A 15,578-nucleotide genomic window follows, 5' to 3' on the forward strand; every position below is an offset into this window, starting at 1 on the left:
CCACCCCGAAACGTATTCCGCCGTTATCGGTTTTGGGGTGTGACAGAAAAATGGTACCGCAAAGGCCATTTATTTATATTTTAGTGAGGGAATCCTTTTATAAAGCATTCTAAGTCAAAAGTGGGTCTAGGGAAGGCAAAAAGAAGAGTGTGAAGGTGGTTTTTGGGGACAAAATGTGATGGGATTGGACAATGTCACATGGTTTTTGTCTTTTTGAGAGAGCAAATAGTGGAGCACTCTTTACCCAAAAGGGTAACAAGGACAAGATGCTTTATGTGAACACTTAAACACGTCCATATGCACTAATTTGAAGATTCACAGCAACAAGTAAAAGGTAGAATGTATGAATATCATATCGTTTTTATGATCATAATAAACGTGTTGTAGAAAAAAAATCTTCTAGAAAAAGTGTTTTCCTCCACTATCTTCAAGAATAATAAGCCCATAATTTTTGTGTCTCACTTCCAAGGCATAAATAAAATGCCTCGAGCACATCTTCAACTTTTTGGAGACCACAAAATTAATTTCTTCTCCCATTTTTTTACACTTCTTCAACAGAGAAATGTTAAGAACTTTAAGAACATCATTTTCCAGCAGAAAATAGAACGAGCAGCAGCAACAACAATTTATTTTACTAAGATAGAATCACCCCAGAAAATAGAACTAAGAACGAACTCATAAAAAAAATCCGGTTTGAAACCCGAAAATTTTTCTTGCAGAAACACGGAAAAATCACAAGATAATCACCGAACGGGAGTCGTTCCCTTGAACCAATCGTGAGATCTTCAAGGTACGGCTCTGATACCAATTGTTGAGACCCATTTTTATAACGAACGGTGAGTGCGGAAGAAAGATATCTCGAGATTAATCGTGTTTTTGGAAGTATGAACATGAAGAACATATTATGAGTTCATAAAAAAGACTAAGAACAAAGAGAGAATAATATTGATATTCATGAAGAACATGGTGGGAGAGAAACTCTCCCTAGGTGGGAGAACCCATCAACTTTCTCTCTCTAGATTACATTGTGAGAAGTAAAGTAATCTCTAAGAAAAGTAAAGTGAGCTAGCTTCTAAAAAAGAAATGACCAACTCTCCCTTTATATAGGAGGGAGCGATAAATACACCAACAATACAAAATAAAGGGAAAATACAACCTAACTATCACTCATTACTTGTGGAGCATTTACATGCACCAACAACACCCAACATTCTCAGCCTGTCAATATGTGACTTCATCTCTAAGACGTGACAACACACAGGCCTTCCATCTTCATGTTTCATTACAAGCAGCGCTTGAGTGATCTTGAACTTTTCAAGTCTTCGAGCTTGTGGGTTAGGGAGAATGTAGAGGTTGAATTGTAAAAGTCGAAATGTTTGTTTGTTTAGTTTCGTATTTTTAGTTATTTTACTAAGTCAGTTTTATGTGAAGCGTATTGTAATAGACTTAGTATATTTTTTGTATAGTCAGGTGTCCTATAAATAGGGACTGAGGATAGAAGTAGAAATAACTTTTCTCTCAAGAATTCTTTCTGCTTAAAACTTTGTAATCAGTCTTCATCAATATAAGATCTGATTAATATTTACTCTTTGTGTTCTTACTTTTCGTTAATTCAATCTTAATTGCTTTCATAATCTCGATAACAATTCTCATCAATTGGTATCAGAGCAGGATTCAAACTGCATCGATCTGATTTTCGTGTTAGAATCATTTGCTTTTTGAGTAGCAACTTTACTCAAAATTTTCCGCACATTTTGATTTTGAAAATCACATTTGATCTTCAGATTTGAATTGATTCTGTCTTTGAATTGTTTATTCGAGTGATCGATTAGTAATTTGTGATCAATTCAGTTGATCAATTCTCAAATTCATCAAGTTTTTCAAGCTTTCTGAAAATTTCCGTGTTCATCAATGGCGAACTTCAACATGAATACAATGACTTCTTTCTCTCACTTGCTTGGTTCCTCAACCAAAATTCCGATGTTAATCCCTGAATATTATAATCAATGGCTGATAGAATGGAGGATTACTTAAATGGAATTGATGAAGAACTATGGAATTGTATCGATGGAATAGTGCAAGCTCTTGCTAATGTTCAACCAATTGGACCATCTACTACATCTGCTGAAGTTGCTGAACAACAAAAACATTTGAAGAATAATGAAAAGAGGTGCATGAGGGAACTAAGAGGTGCTCTACCTCCTGTGGTTTACAATTACATCCATAGTTGTAAAACAGCCAATGAGATCTGGAACACTCTAAAAGAGAAGTATCAAGGTAGCGAAAAGACGAAGATCAACTCTGTGAAGCAATGTCTAGTTGAACTGAAGGAATTCAGACAAAAGGATGCTGAAACTCTTGAAAATTACTATGATCGTCTGAATGAGCTTATGTTTCACTGCAATAGGTATGGAATCACTTGGTCTCTCATGGAGTTCAATTTAACTTTCATCATGGGCCTTCGCAAGGAATGGCGAAGTGTGAGTATGATGATTAAGAATCAATAGAGTTTTGATACAACCCGCTTGAATGATCTCTACAATCAGCTGAAAACACATGAAAGTGAAGTTTCAGAAATGTATGAAGAATCAAAACAAAGTATAAGAGGACCTTTGGCTCTTGTTTCAAAGGTATCAGAAGTCTAATTTAATGAAGCAGATGGTTCAGACAATGAAGGCTTCTTAATGAACTCAGATGATGAAGCTGTGGCATGCTACTCAAACAACAGAGTTAAGAAGTTTTTCAAAAAGCCTTTTAATCCAAAAGGAAAGGCAAATGATGCGAAGAATGGAGTCACAAATGTTGGAGGAGAGGAGAAAAAGAAAATGGAAAAATTGATGAAAAGCAAAAAGATGCTAAAGATGCGAAGAAATTGAAAGGTGATTCTGGAATTTACTGCCACTACTGTAATGGTGCGAATCACTTCGCAGCTGATTGCATGTTGCGAAAGAAAGAGGAGAAATAGAACAAAGTAAAAGATGAATCTTACTATTCAGAAAAGATTGAAGAGTTACGTGCGAAGACAAAAGGAATGTCATTTGTTGCGAAGAGTGAGTCTGATGAGGAAGAAAGTGGAACATATCTGATATGGTCTTCAGGATCCGATGTTGAAGAAATGAGGCATCCAACTCATGGAGCAATGTTCGCAAGCTTTGAAGAAAATTGCGAAGAAAATGTTTCAGGAAGGTGCTTTGTATCTAAATCCATAGACAAATCACCAATGACCACCAAGGTATGTGCTATTCTTGAATCTTTCAATATCCCTTTATCTGCTTATGATACTGAAATTACTTCTTTTGATGATATTGTTGCTTATTTTGATTATGTTATTGTGGCTGCTAGTACTGAAGCTCAAAATTTAAATATGCAACTATTTGAGACACGAAGAGAGTTAGAAATAAAACGTAGCAGAGTAGACAAACTTGAATTGCAAATCAAAAATGTAAATTGTGATAAGGACAATCTTGGAAATAAACTAGCACAAAGAAATATATACTGTAATTCTGCTAAGCGTTTGTATGCAAAATTAACTGCTTTACATCATTCTTCTGAAATTAGCAAAGAACAACATAGGAAACTTTTACCTTTTCTTGAATATGATCGTGAAAAAGTTGATGTTGTGTCTTATGATTGCGAAAACACAATTGCTCAATTTGACAAAATACCTGATGATAGATTCGCATATGGTGTTGTCAAAATTGATGAATTTTTGAATGCTGATGAGTTGGTTAGTATTGTCAATGAAAGTTTGACAAAGAATGAACAAGTGAAAATTTTAAAGAAAACTGAAACCTCAAATCTTGATTCTCAACTCAATTATGCTGATATTGATGAAAATTCAGATAATGTGAGTGAAATCAGTGAGATAGAAGAGGAAGAAGAGGTTGATTGTTCTCAATTGTCAATCATTAATATCACATCGAAGATCAAAGGTAAGGAAATTATAGTTGATTCGGTGGTCAAAGATGACATTGAAAAACTCTCTACTTCGCAACATTGTAATTTTGATAATGTGGAAGTTGAAAGCTGGAAATCTGATGACACTAATGAAAACAACAAAGATGTGAAGGATTCACATGAAATACTTCCACGAGTTGTGGTTGATCAAGTTTTTGAAAATACAAAAGAATTTGACAAAATTTTAAATGACAAAGGCGCACATTATTTGGAAACCAACACTGTGGTATATCCAAATTTTGTATGCACTGATAAAACCATTTTTCCAAATCAAGTTTTTGTCACTACTGGGAATGCTGAGAAAATTCATCCTGAATTCAACAAAATGATTGAAAAAGATAATCAAATGTCAACTACTGAAGGTTTTTTCGCAAATCAAAACACAGAAGAAAACAATTTAACTCAAAATCCTTATGTGTTTCAAAAACAAAAGTCATCACTAAAATGGGTTGTTAAAGGTGAAAAAGCAAACAAAGTTTTTGAAAAAGTTGAAAAACCAAAGGTTGAAGTGAAATTAAATTCTCATGAATTTAAATTGATGGTCGGAAATTATTCAACATAAAATAATGTTTCAAAAAGAAAAGCAAGAAAAGCAATTTTTTGGCAAGTTGTGTCCAATGATAAATCAAAAGTTGAAAAAGAACAAATTTCAAAGTCAAAATTGTCAAAATTTCAAAGCATAAATAAACAAAAGGATACAAGTTTTCATAAACCAATATATTCTGTTGACAAGATTCCAATGAAAAATAATGATAAACTTGTTCGCAAATATGACAACAATCGAAAATTTGAGGATTCACAAAAATTTGTGAAAAATCAAAAGTTTCAAAAAGTTGGCAAATTCACGAATGATTCATCATCTTTGAATGTCACAACTCAAACAAAAATGAAGTTTTCTCCTAAACAACCAAATTTTCCAAATCCTTCAGTCTCAAAACCGACAAAAGTTTCATATACAAAAAGAAAATATGAGGTAGGTATGATCAATCGTTGGCTTGAAGGGAAAGGAAGACAATATCAAAGTGGGAAGTTTTCAGAGCAACAAATAAGAAATGCATTTGATAAGTTCGCAAATAACTCTTCTACCGATAGTTCATCATCTTATAATTCGCAAGTTCCAGTACAAAAATGGAAACCAGTTATCAAAGTTGAGAATGTTGTGAAAGATGAGATGAAACTCAATGAAAATCCAAAACTATTGAACAACTATATTTCAATATCTCGATCTGATGATGTTGATATAATTGATAGTGTCACAGACAAAGTGAAAACATGGTTTTTAAATTCAAAGCATATGTTCAAAAATACTAATGGAGGACCCAATAAGTCTTGGGTTCATAAATTTTTCCAATAAATGCAGGTGATATGTGACGAGCAATATGATGAGAAATGGTATATTGATAGTGGTTGCTCTCGTCACATGACTGGAAGGAAGGAAAACTTGCGAGATTATCGAAGCTTGGAAAATGCAGGAGTAGTCAAATTTGGAAATAATCACAAGTGTTGTTATAACCTAGTAGAAACTTGGAAACAGATAGAAACAATGGATGGTGTACTTAGATTTCACATTGATATGTGAATTCTACAACTACTTAACTGTAGTGACTATCCATATTCGGGTCGCTCTTTGAATCGAACACCTTTTTATGAATCATATACACACATCATGCACTTAACCTAGTGGTATAAATTAGGTTCGAGTCTCGTAGGAACTTAAGTCAAAGTTGAAGACTAGGACTAGTATACTCGATTCCTCAATTTCGCTTGAATCTCGGAATCACTACATAGAATGCCAATAAACCGATAAAAATAAATTACAAACATTATTTATAACTATAAAAGAGTTATAATACCATAAGCTAATTTAAAGTCTCAAATATTCTATTTATTTTGATATTCAAAGTTTATTAAACTCCAAAACCCTAAAAGCCCTAAAAACTCATATTTATAAACTTTAACCTTAAAAATCCTATAAAAACAATTATGAACCTTATAATATTATCTTATCATAATAATTATTATGAAATACGATTCAATGAAAAATAAAGATTTAGTTATTAACATTTACCCTTGATTTATAAGTCAAAAATCAAGAGTCTTATGCATAAAATCTAGGTTAAGGTGCACATTTTATAAAAAGTTGGATATTTTTATAAAAGATTTGAATTTTTATAAAAGAAACAAGAGAGAGAGAGAGAGAGCCTCTCCTCCCCTAAAATCGGATCCCTCTCTCCCTATATCTCTCTCACACTCTCATTCTCCAACACACACACATCTCTCTTCTTTCTCTCTCTAGAAAACTCTCTGTACCTTCTCTCTACTTTTTCTCTCCAAACACCACTCCATTCTCTCTTCCTCCCTCTAAGAACCAAGAAATTTTCCAGAAAACAAACCCAAGAACACTCCTCAAACTCGAAATCTTCATCATCTTGTGGTATTCTTGAAGGTAAAATCGATTCCTACTTCACTTTTCCTTCAAGTTTTGCTCTTTTCTTACACTTTCTCCTTCTTCATCTTCTTCAAACTTGTTTTCTTTTTGTTAAAATGGTTTTTACAACATGATGTATGTGTTTTAACACCATGCATATATGATAAACAAGGTTGCATGTTCATGATCTTAGTGCAAAAATCGATTTTAAGGATTAAAACATCAAACTCAAGTTAAGAGTTTTTGAGAAACAAAATTTTGTTCATAAATGCATGTATACATTTTGATAAGTTTTAATCTTTTGATCTCTGAAAACATGACTAAAATATGAGTTTATCATGATATATTTACAATACTTAAAAAGATTTACTCAAGGAAATGATGAAAACCCACTTTTCTAACCAATCATCATGCATGCAATCTGCCAGATTTCTTTACCTGACTTTAAACTGTCATATCTCACTCATTTCTTAGCCAAAATTCGTTATTCTTTTTCTGAAATATAATATTTTGAGTTAGCTTTCAATCCCATCTGACCTCACTGGAAAATTCAGATATTTCGATTTTTACCAATTTTTACAAATCTGTTGCTCAAACAGCGTTTTCCTTATGAACATTTGTTTTGTGTTGCATGTTCAAAGGACTTATTCATCACTAAAAATCATTCAAAAATTATTTTGAACTCTTAATATCATTTATTAATAGGAACAAAAAGATCTTGATTCAAAAGTCTTTGTAACATGTTGCAAAAATTGTCAAGGTAACATCAAGAATCTTTACATAAATCACAAGAACCAAGTTTTCTCTATACTTTATTGAGCCTTTAGGCATGTTTTTCAACATCAAAAATAAAAGAACAATTTTAAATGTTATTAAATTGTATGAATATGTGTTCTGAAAATTTTCAGCTCAATATATATTTTCTTCATTTTTACATGAAAATAATAAGAAAATAGAGTGTTAAATCATATAAAATACTTAAACTAGTAAATAAATTCTGGAAAAATTCTTGGATTATCCTCTAAGTTAACAAACATCTCCCATTAAGTTTCATCCATTTTTGTTACTGTTTAATATGGTTTTGAATTTTCTTTTTGTTTAGCTCTAATAAATAAACAAAACCACATTAGGGAATATAAAAATGGTATCTAATAATTTTCGCAGATTATAAGCTCTGTGGAAGACTTAGAAAAACGTTTCCAGAATTTTTCATAATGTATTCCTATTTTTCTCTGATTTATGTATTTATAATGGACTAAAAACAGGAAAAATAGTTTTAGTCATCCAAAAATTTTGAAAATTTACTAGAACACCTTGTAGTACACTAGGAGGCTACATAAAAATTTTTATGATTTTTCTACTCTGTATACTATTTTTCTCCTATTTTCTAAGATTAAATACACTTAAATACACAAAATCGGATTTCAGTATATAAAAACCACATTTAGTATTTTTCCCAGATTATCTACTCTGTAAATGAAGTGTACAAAATTTTTGGTAATTTACTTTAACTTTTTAATAATTATTATTCAATTAATGATTATTTAAGAGGATTAAACAAGGAAAAATAGCACCACTAATTGAAAAATATCTTTTATATTTTTCACAGCTTCTATATATCTAATAACAGTGATAAAAACATTTTGGACAATTTTGGAAACTGTTTTCTATTTATCTCCATTTTTATTAGAATAAATGCACAAAAATAATAAAATTAGGTTAAACAGTTTAGAAAACCATTTTTATATTTTTCACAGGTTAATTATGTGTAATAACACTTGTAAAAAACGTTTGGTGAGTTTTTGAAACTGTTACCTATTTATTTCTATTTTTATAGAATAAATACACAAAAATTAGAAACATTGTATTAAAATTTTTGAAAACACATATTAATATTTTTCCTAGATTATATACACTTTAAAATAGTTACACAAAAATTATAAGATTTTTTCATGATAATTTACTATTTTTCCATGATTTTATGATTATTCATGGAATTAAATGGTGAAAAATAGTTAGACAAATCAAAAATTCAAGAAAATGTATCTTAAGGTCTTTGACTTCAATTAAAATTGAAATGAAAACTTTGGGAAATTTTAGAACTAAATTTATTTAGTTTTTGAACATTTAATCATTGGAACACCTCTAAAATGTTAAATATTAACATTTCAATAATGGAAATTTTTCCACTCAAATTGTTATATAACAATTGATTCATTGAAACTTAATTTCCACAGAAAAATGTTTGTAACTTATCAATATTAAATTTTAACACATTATTGACATAATTCTATTGTAGTAGTAAGTATACTAGTATTAGATTTCGATTAGAGACTCATTAGTGTGTAACATCGTTGTAGGAAAACGATAGTGGTACCAGTGGAGCGTAGATCAATGCATCATTTGCATCATCTCAATGCATATTGTGAGTATTCACGCACTCCCCTATTTTCAGTTTTTATGTTTTGGGGTGGAAAAGCATGTCCAGAAAAACTATTATTTGCATGTTGTATTTAAATTGATTTGTATCAAACACGGTTGCTATTGTATTGCTATGTCTCTCTATGTATGTCTATGCAACACGAAACATGAGAACTTATCGTACTAAGGCCCTTCCCTTATCTCTAACCATTAACTCTTTGAGCCAATGGTCATTATGGATAGCGCTATTAGGAATTGACAACTCCTCACTCGCCCTATTGCTGGAGTGCATGATACCATATTCATCTATGGAACGATAAGCATAGATCTTGATAGGGCTTCAGTCATAGGTTTGGTTGAGACTCATTGTTTGCTCATACACATACAAACTCGTTTCTCGTTATAGCAATAAACTTGTTATGAATAATAGCAATCAACTTTGTTTCTCATTATAGCAATGAACTTTGTTTCTCATTATAGCAATGAAATTTGTTTCTCATTACAACAACAAACTTTTATTACTGAAAACTTATATACATGTTTTAGCAATGAAATTGTTTGCTCCTTGTAGCAATGAAATTGATTGCTCATTTTAGCAATGAAACTTGTTTACTCGTTTGAGTAACGAACTTTATCTTCCATGAGAATATGAATGTTGCATCTTATTCGGGCAACATACTTTATCTCTCATGATGACAAAGAACTTTGTTTTTACAAACTTATTTACTCAATTTAACAATATACTTTTGTTATTGGAAACTTTATCAAAACATTGATTTCAATTCATGGAACCAATATTATTTTGTTTATCTGTGAGTACTCACCAACTATTTTTATAGTTGACGCTCGTTTTACATGCTTTTTCAGGAATCATCAAGTAGGTGGCACTTAGGGACACTTCACTTTTAGGAGCATTCGCATGTGTTGTATTTCAATTTACATTGTAATTTCTTTTAAAAGTTGTTTAAACCCATTGTAAAATTGTAATGATTTTTAATACTATGGTTGGTGTTGTCTTTTAACTTTTTCTATGAAACCCTTTATACTGTCACACCCTGTGTTTCCGCTTTAGCGGGGTGTGACAAGTGTCAAGTGAAAGGCTATGGGAAAGTCACAAATGGCCAATTCACTGTTAACAGGGTTGCTTATGTGGAAGGACTTCAACATAACTTGATTAGTGTTTCGCAACTTGTTGTGGGTACTAGAAACCAGGTGGTGTTTAATGAAGAAGGAAGTATCATTTCAAATACGAAAACAAATGAAGTAATTCTCAAATCCAAAAGATATGGTGATATGTTTACACTGGACATCAAACCAATCGTGGGAAAACCTTCTGTGTGTTTACTATCAAAGGCATCTAATGATATCAGCTGGCTTTGGCATAGAAGATTGTCACATTTGAACTTTCACAATATTAACAAACTTGTCACTGAAGATTTAGTTCGAGGTTTACCTGTACTAAAATTTGACAATGATTCTCTGTGTGCAGCTTGCGAACAAGGAAAACAACATAGAAAAGGTCATCCAATTGTGATAGATTCAAAAATCATAGAACCATTGGAACTTCTTCACATTGACTTATGTGGACCATCGACTGTTGCTACAATCAATAAAAAGCGGTACATTTTAGTTATTGTTGATGATTTTTCTCGATTCACATGGGTATTTTTTCTCAGGTTAAAATCTGAAGTTGCTCATACGATGATTGATTTTATCAAATTGATTGAGATTAGCCTTAAAAAGAATGTTCGCAAAATTAAAAGTGATAATGGTTCTGAGTTTAAAAACCAAACTCTTGATTCATTTCTCATAGGCAAAGGAATTTCGCATAATTTCTCTTCACCATATACTCCACAACAAAATGGTGTTGTTGTAAGAAGAAATCGATCTCTATGCGAAGCAGCCAGAACCATGTTAACATATGCGAATCTACCTCAATATCTTTGGGCTGAGGCAGTTTCAACTGCATGCTTTACTCAGAATAGATCATTTATTCATCGCAGATTCAATATCACTCCATATGAAATCCTCAACAATCGAAAACCTAATGTCAAATTTTTTCATGTTTTTGGTTGTAGGTGCTTCATAATGAATCTCAAAGATAATTTGACAAAGTTCCAAGTTAAAGATGACGAAGGCATATTGTTAGGATATTCGCAATATTCAGTAGCATACAGGGTGCTAAACAAGCGAACAAGAAAAGTTGAAGAAACTTTCAATTTAACTTTTGATGATTACTATCTTAAACAAACGGATAGTAAATTTGAAAATCAATCAGTTCTTGTTGATTCAGATACACAAATTGATAATTCTGAAATAAATGATTTTGATTATGACTTAATTTTTGGAATTCCTGACAGGGCAATTGATGCGGAAAACAATGCTCCTGATAATCAATCATCAGAATCCTCAAAACATACTGATGATTCAACAATCACTACAAGTTTAGTATCTTGCGAAAGTGTGCATGAAGTTCATATGGAGGGGGAGCATATGATTAACAATGAACTCAGAACGCAAACTTTCGAGGGGGAGAATGAAAATTTGAATCATCAAGTTGAGGGGGAGCATTCGCAAATTCAACAGGATCATCATTTTGAGGGGGAGCATCAAGATGAACATCATGTTGAGGGGGAGCATGATGAAACAGAGACAATTAATCTTGATGAAAATGATGAGTTTCATGAACTAAATGATAATTTTTCTGTTGCAGGATCTGAAAATGAAGATATGTATGAAGATGCACAATTGGAATTTAATCCTGATTATCCACCACTTGAGAAATGGACAAGAAATCATCCAAAAGAACAGGTAACTGGAAATCCACAAGATGGTGTGTTGACAAGAGCTCAAATTCGTGCAAAAAATGAGGTACTGAATGCGAACCAAGAACTGTGTATGTTTAATGTCTTTATTTTGAAAATAGAGCCAAATACAGTAAAGGATGCTATGGAACACTCAGATTGGGTTGTTGCTATGCAATCTGAACTGGCTGAATTTGAACGAAACAAGGTTTGGAGATTAATTCCTAAACCTTCTGATGTTTCAATTGTCGGATTAAAATGGATTTTTAAAAATAAAACCGACAAAGATGGCAATATTATTCGAAATAAAGCTAGACTAGTTGTTAAAGGTTATTCGCAACAAGAAGGAATAGATATGAAGAAACATTTGTTCCTGTTGCAAGACTCGAAGCAGTTCGCATATTTTTAGCTTATGCAGCTCACAAAGACTTTGATGTTTTTCAAATGGATGTTAAGTGTGCATTCTTAAATGGAGAACTTGAAGAAACAGTCTATGTTGAACAACCACCAGGATTTATAAATGATGAACATCCTGATCATGTTTACATACTAGACAAGGCAGTGTATGGATTAAAACAAGCACCAAGAGCCTGGTACGCAACACTTACAAATTTCTTGAACAAGGATCAGTTGACCCCACATTATTTTGCAAGAAAGTTGGGAATCATCTAATGCTTGTTCAAATTTATGTTGATGATATTATTTTTGGCTCAACTGACCCAACATTGTCAATTGAATTGAAAATCTAATGAAGAGTCAATTTGAAATGAGTATGATGGGAAAAATTAATAATTTTCTTGGATTGAACATAAGACAGAACAAGGATGGAATTTTAATCAATCAAGAAAAATACACGAAGAACTTGCTTGAAAAATTTGGAATGACCAACAACACGAAATTAAGAGTACCAATGGTAGTGGGAACAAGATTAACTCCTTCGTTAGATGCTCCTGCTGTTGACTTAACACTTTATCGAAGCATGATAGGGTATTTATTGTACTTAACTGCAAGTAGACCTGATATTATGTTTTCGGTATGTAATTGTGCTAGATATCAAGCTAATCCCAGAGAACCTCATTTGACTGCAGTGAAAAATATTTTTCGCTATCTTAAGGGAACAGTTTTGTTAGGACTTTGGTATCCTTCGAAAACGGGATTTTTCATTCAAGTTTTTTCAGATTCTGATCTAGGAGGATGTACTTTGGATAGAAAAAGTATGAGTGGTGGATGTCAACTATCGGATGGGAAGTTGGTAAGTTGGCAATCGAAGAAGCAAACTTGTGTGGCTATATCAACTGCTGAGGCTGAATACATTGCTGCTGCTGCTTGCACTTCGCAAATTATTTGGATTTAGAGTCAACTTCGTGACTATGCAATAAACATGAAAAAGATTCCCTTGTATTGTGATTCGCAAAGTGCAATTCACATTTGTCATAATCCAGTACAACATTTAAAGACAAAACATATTGCTCTTCGATATCATTTTATCAAAGATCATGTGGAAGATGGGAATATTGAAATTCATTTTGTTAAAACAACTGAACAACTTGCTGATATTTTTACTAAACCTCTTGATGAAAAATCATTTGTAAGAATTCTAGCAAGTTTGGGGATGATTGATGCGAATTCAATTTCAAAATATCAAGCATGAAAGTTTCATTCAGCAGTTATGAGTCAGAATTGTTCAGATGTTACTGTTCATCCAGAGGCTTCGCATGGCTTCGCATCCACATTTCTTCGCATTTGCACTCATAACAACTTAGGTTAGGTTTACGATTCATTTTGTATTTTTATTTTTGAAAAATCAAAAATCCAAAAAGATTTTATGTTTATTCATTTTTGTTTTTGAAAAATCAAAAATCCAAAAAGATTTTATTTTGTTATGTTTTTCATTTTGAAAAATTTAAAATCACAAAAATATTCTTTAGTGTGTTTTGAGTTTAGTCCAGGGCTTAATGCGAAGAGGTCATGCTTATATGTTTCTATGGGAAGGTATCAATTTTTTTTAATTTGAACTAGTTAGGATGTCCCTAGAAGCATGCTACAGCATGTTGACTCAAGCCTCATATGACTCTATGTGTGAGAAAAGAAAGCCTTAATGAAATTATCACATGGAAATTTCTTCCCGAAAGGCTTGTATTCGCATAAGTCAAAAGAGCTACCTTACTCTTCTCATATGAGTTAAGAGTTTTCTGTTTGGTCCACATATAACAGAGGTACATTCGATCTTATAACCAATCTTTTTCATCTCAAAATTCTACACACAAATCACACACAAAGACGTATGTCCGAGAGGTCTCTGATCAAACCCATCGAGACTTAGATATACAAAAAATTTGTGTTTATGATCTGAAATCATGAGTCCGTGATGAAAGTGAAACCCAAAAATCATAAACCTTGAGGAATTGACGGGGAACATAGTTCCAGATTTTAACGAAACTTTTGTTTCATTACCAAAAATTTCGAAACTCCAAATCATATTCAATTCGCATGTGTGGTCTTGATCAAACATTCGTAACCCACGATGTTTGTTACCCAACAAGATCCAGTACAAAATTTTTTATGAATATGATTTCCGTGTGAGTTTTATTCGCAAATTCTTGTCATGATAAATATTTTCAAAAACCAACTTGTCACTGACTACACTGGTCATACAAGTAATTTCATTTACAATTTCTCACCTTATGTTAAGGTTGATATGTAATGAAATTTGAAACCAACCCAAAAGTATCTTTTAAAAGAAGCCCTTCGATACTTATCAAAAAGTATTCGATTGTAATTCACGGGACACTACACAAGCTGTTGATCATCTCTCTTGATGATTAACGAAGCAACCTTTGCCTGGGGTTTAACTGCCTTTGTGTCAAATTGAATTTTTGACATCACAGACTTCCAAATTTTTTTTATTGTTTCTCATCTTATTTCTTTGGAACAATGCACACACGAAATCCTTGAGGTTCTGAGTAATACCAACTTAGGCTGATGATTTCGCAAATCTGGCATATGACTTCACTTTACATCCCAAAAGTGAAAGAGTCTTGCCTCCATGCGAAGGGTTTTAACGGTTCAAATTCTATAACGGGAAAATTGAGAGGCTGTGTACTCAAGATGGTTGGTATTCTGTCTGGTTTTCTAGGAGATGTGACAGTTACTTTTTGAAGCATGGCTATCTTTTACAGTCATAATCCGATTTTCAAGGTGCCACATCGGATAACATTAAATGTATCCCGCTTTAATTTCAAATCAATTTGGGTAACCTATAAAAGGGGGATCAAGATCATTGTATACGGTTACGCAAACAAAACTCTCACAATCCTAAAAAGCTTCAAACTTCTTCAACTTCATCTCTTTCAAACCCTATCAATGGCTGGCACTCAATCAAACACTGATGAAGTTCTCTCACAGTCACTCATGAAGATCCAAAGCACCAACTATCTGGTTGATCCCAATGTCTCATCATACCCAGAAGGATTGAAGATGTTGATCGTTGCCTTGAAAATATCTCCTTTGTCTACAACAATGTTCAATTCCTTCTCAGTTCCAATGACTTGGTTGTCATTGGCAGCATCATCGGCTTCTTACAACTATGCCACGGATGTCATTACCTTCCATATGATGAACAACAAAAGGGTCAAACTCACCAAGAAAATGTTCATCGAGTTCTTGAACATTCCCAACAACCCTCCTTTCTTCAAACCTCTCAATTCCCAAATAATCTTCATGTTCAATGAGATGGGTCACCAGCCAGCTCTAGAGAAGATTAGTGATTTCAGAAAGTCGGGATTACCTCGTCTGTGGAATTTTCTATTTGGAATTTTCCTCAGATGTTTGACAGGAAGAACCGTAGGACTTGACAGGGGCCGTATGGAAGTCTACGCGATGGTGATGGGTTTGTATTACGATATTAGTGTCGATTACGGAACTCGGTTGTGGAAGGAGTTCGTAAAAAGTCTGGAAAACACTAATTC

The sequence above is a fragment of the Lactuca serriola genome, chromosome 6, assembly GCF_051521515.1.
Source record: "Lactuca serriola cultivar US96UC23 chromosome 6, Lser_US96UC23_V15, whole genome shotgun sequence".
NCBI classification, from domain to species: Eukaryota; Viridiplantae; Streptophyta; class Magnoliopsida; order Asterales; family Asteraceae; genus Lactuca; species Lactuca serriola.